Source organism: Pygoscelis adeliae, unplaced genomic scaffold (assembly GCF_000699105.1).
Source record: "Pygoscelis adeliae isolate BGI_AS28 unplaced genomic scaffold, ASM69910v1 Scaffold21, whole genome shotgun sequence".
In the NCBI taxonomy this organism is placed as follows: domain Eukaryota; kingdom Metazoa; phylum Chordata; class Aves; order Sphenisciformes; family Spheniscidae; genus Pygoscelis; species Pygoscelis adeliae.
Window position 1 is genome coordinate 10,670,372 of NW_008824243.1, and position 4,449 is coordinate 10,674,820.

At 53.4% G+C, this 4,449-nt stretch overlaps 1 long non-coding RNA gene across 1 annotated transcript in view; it reads left to right on the forward strand.

Moving 5' to 3' along the window:
* The window catches only part of LOC103926328, a 28,511-nt gene that overhangs the window by 399 nt on the left and 23,663 nt on the right, over positions 1-4,449 (forward strand). The gene's annotated exons all lie outside the window — the stretch shown is intronic.

The following is a 4,449-nucleotide window of genomic DNA, read 5'->3' on the forward strand; positions in this document are numbered from 1 at the left end:
AAAGGCGGTAGGGAGGGAGAGAGCCTTTCAACAACAACCTGGGGGTCTGAATTGTGCAGTTGGGAGTCATTGAGAAGGCGATGGTTTGGCGTTTTGGGGTTTTTTTTTGGTTTTTAGAAACCAGAGGAGCCCCCGGGCTGGCAGTGTGGGCTTCTCTCGGCTGGGACGTGGGCAGGGGCAGGTCTGATGGACAGGGCACAGCAGGGAGTAGAGTGTGCTCAGGGAGGCTCTACAGAGGTGCAGGGCTCAGCCCTGTATTTATCAGCCATTGTGAGAGCTCCGGTTGGAGAGGGCCAGAGCCTTGCCTGTCCCCGTGCAGAGCAGGGGGGCTCATGCAGGCTCAGCTTGTAGAGCAACTGCTCCCCTTGGAGCCACGCCGATGCTGTGGTACCCAGCCATGGTTCCCCTTTTCCTCAGCTTAGACTAGAAGGGGGAATAAACCGAGAAAAGGGCGTTGCTTGTCTGCACCCACCGAGCCCCTGCGAGCACACCCACTGCATCCAGCAAAGTACCGCCTCGCGTACGGCCTTTGCTTCCCACTGCAGTCACATCTGACCCTTATTACTTCTGCAAGGTAGAACAAGGCAGGAAAAATGGCTGTGCAGTGAGTTTCTTCATGCGCCAGGATTTATTAAGAACAATAGGGGAAATCAATCCATCTATGTAGAATACATCGCAGGCTGCAATGGGATAAAGCATTTATTCCGCTCTTGAAGGGTAGAGCTATAACTCATGGGAGGCAAAACCCTTAGTGCTCTGGAGTCCCTTCCCTTCCTGTGTGCAAAGAAATACTTTAGCCCATGGCAACCTACCAGCTATTGAATTTGTGTGGAGAATCTGCTGTCCTTCCCCTCCACCGGCCCCTTTTTGGAAGGCGAGTCACTCATTAAAACACACCTCTGGAAAAATGAAGGGGCTGTCTGTTCGAAGGCGTCTCTGCATCTCGGTTTTACTTGAAACAGAAAGAGAATAGAAATGTCTCAGTGATGTAAAAGGAACCCCCCACCAATTTTGAACGGACAGATCATGCTTAAACCAACGCAGGTTTTGCTGCAACTTTCAGCTGATGCCCAAGGACCAGGCATTGCAATTACAGCAGAGAGGGACTGGTTGGGGTATCGTGACAAGGCGAGATGCTGTGCAGGGAGATCTGTGTTCTGCGGCTGAACATCTCCAATGCTGACTAGATATATGTGTGTGTATATATATAAGTGCTACCCTGTGCCCGGCTCTCTACTCGCGGTAGAAAGCGTGCAGTGCAAAGACTGGAGCAGTAGTTAGCAGGGGCAAAAGGTGACCAGGATTTGTTATAATCTTTCTGGGTGTGAGAGAGTGTGAAGGCGGGGGGGGGCATTAATAGTGAAATGGTATTTTCACTAAGCCTATTTTCACTGGGTCTAATCTATGTTGTGGGAAGAGGATCTCTTCAACAGGGCAGACCCAGCGAGGCTGGTGAGCTGTTTGGAGGGGGTCTGGAGAGCCGAGGAGTGTGGGCAGGGGGAAGCGTAGCAATTGAGCGGACACGTCAGACGGCCTTCCTCAGCAGAGATTACGTGGTAGGTAGCGTGCTGTTGGGCAGATGGGGTTAATTCTTACACCCAAATCAAAAGGCGACCGAGGGGGGAATGTTTTATTAATGAAAGCAGCCCTTTGTGAGTATTCCTCCCGAGGCACGTTCCCTCCACCCGCTGCCTTCCCCCCTGGCTGCTGTCTGGCCCCGCGTCTTGCTCGGTACCTGCTCAGCTGCCACTCATTCACTGATAGGTTTCATCAAGAAATGTCTCCGTATGTCTGAGTCCTGGACCCAGGCGAATGGGACAGGAGGAGGAGGAGGAGGAGGCACCGGTCCTTGGCTAGGCTGGAGAGAGGGATGCGCCACAGGCAGGCAGAGCTCGGGCTGTCACAAGTTGCATGTCAGCCCATCAATTGCTGCAATGGTGCTGCGGCGGTCACCTCTTGCTGGTACCAAAGAGCGAGAGAAACCGTGGTTTGCAGAGCGCAAGGTAAAATGCAGGTCGAAAGTGGGCACCTCAGTGGGCTGGGGATGAAGGGGCCAGCTGGAGATTGGGTCGGGGAGGTTGGGAGTGCCTTACCCACCATCCAGCCCCCTTCCCATCCCACTGCCTCGCTGCCTGGGAGTAATTACTTGAGCCCAGGTAATGGGCTCAAGAGAGGAGGAGCGGATTTCTGTGCAGCAGAAAGCAGCCTCTCCTGGTCTTTCTTACCCTGCTGTCTTCCCATGCCCCTGTCCTCGGGGTACCCTGGGCAGCTTGTTGTGCCAAAGGACAGGGCCGTGGGAGTGGCAAGGGCTGTGCGTGGAGATTATTTCTGTCGCTTTGTTAAAAATAAAACAAAAGCTGGTTTATGACAGTTGATTTAGAAGAAGGAGGAAGCGGAGCTCAATTCCCAGAGCACCTTTTAGCAAGGCTCTGCATGCGCGCGCGTGTGTTGTACGTGTGTCAGAACAGAGCACCCAAGGAAGGCCGGGTCGGAAAACCTCGCGCGGAAGCGGGGAAAAGACCCCGGTGCACGGCTGCTTCCCTGAGGGAGCCCCCGCAGGGCTAATGTTTGATCTGAAGCTCGATTGTACTCCTCTGAAACCTTGGGATGTCAGGAGCTCTAAGGGAGCCTGGGACGGAAGAGGATGCTATTTGCATTTTCCTATGAATGCATCTATTTGTATAAATATGGTGTCTCTGTGCATGCGCATGCTCCCCTACGCATGCATTTGTTTGAAAAGCAACATGCTGTCCCCGTGGTGTTCTCCGCTCAGGGCCAGAACTGGTTAGTCTGAAATTCAGACTCTTCCTGGAGGAGCCATAACTTCCCTCCCCACTTCAAATCTAGCAATGGCTACGGACGTAGGAGTCCCGAGATGTTTCACCATGCGATAGCGGAGTTTCATTGTGGAGGATGAAGGCTCCCCCTTTCAAATTTGCACAGACATCAAAAGAGTCTGGAAGGTTCAAACAGATCACAACGTAATCAAAATGCCAAGCCACCGTCTGCTTCTGCCTTTGGGTTGACAAGCAGGATTAGCACCCAAGGGAAGCAGGGTGTAATAGTGTTTCACGGGCACTGTGAACAGCCCAGAAGTGTGCGGAGTACAGAAACGGTAGCCGAAGGCCAGGTCTAGCTACAGACGTACGGTTGGGGGCGGATTTTAAAGCAAGGAGCTGTACACGTACAACCTCCGTGGATATTTACTTTAGCAGAAGGCAGGACTCTCCTGTGTACCGGTTATGTCACGCTGGAAGCCATTTAAGCTAAACTGGAGAAAGCCAGTTTAAGAGTGGAGATGTGCGCCAGCGTGGCGAGGAGCAGTAGCGGTTGACCTATAGTGCTGTCATTATAATGGTGTGGGTTTCCATGTAGACAACCCCGGAGCAGAGCAGCTAGCCTGCCATCCCTTATGTTTCACTGTCTAACCGAGATGTATAACACGGCCCTGTCTGTGTGCGGTTGCAATCACCCTCGTGCTCTGGTTCTCCACAGAGTACTGGAGCAGACGCCAAATTTTCAATGTGCGTCATGTGCCTATTGCACCGTGTGAAATAGCCCCGTTGTGGCTAAAGACACGTGAAACGCTCCCCAAATACTACTTTAATGTCAGTAATAGCTGTAGCCTATCTGAGGACAGCCCGGGACCCCGGGTGAGGGTTCCTCGGTTGGTATTTAGTATTGCTCATTTGAAGAACTGAACAACTCTGATGTTTCCACTGCAAAGCTCCCGTGGAGTGGGAAATGCAGGTGTAGCTTTGTCCGTGTTGTCTGTGTAACCGTGCCTTTTGCTTTTCTAACTGATCTTGTTTTAAATGTGTATTAAACTAAGAGTTAGGAAGCTCGCATCTTCTTTACTGGTGTCTCTGCAGTTTTGGTTTGGGATTTATTTTGTTTCGGCCAGGAGAAAGGCAGAATTTGCCCATAACTCGCTCTCTGATGGCCAGGCAGGCGACGTTTTCTCTCATAGCTCTCGGACTGCCAACCTGTATTGCTGTACCTGTTCAGGCCGCGTCTTCCAGGGTCAGACTCCAGTCAGGACGCCAGCCCAGTGCCTGGCAGCTTACAGGACTCATCGGGGCACGTTCAGGCGGGCAGTTGTGCCCCAAAAGTGGCTGCCTGCACAGGGCTAACCCTGCCTTTGCTCCTGCACCGCTCACGTCTGAGGGGAAAGCCATGGTGAGGGCGCAGCCGCCTCTGTGGCCCCGGGCAACTTGTGCTGCCTCGTGAAGGAGAGGTGTATTATGATTTTCCAGTCAGGAGAGCTGGGGTAAAAGCTGTGGGAGCGCTGCGTGCCCGATGCCTTGGCACTGTGTGAGCGAGGCCCGGGCTAAGATGGCCGCTAGCCAGGCCTTGAGCACACTCTGGCCCGCCATGGCGACTCCCTCGCCCCCAGGGCCCCCCTTTCATTGTGGGCCTGCAGGATGGCTGCTGCTGCTCCCCGCTGCC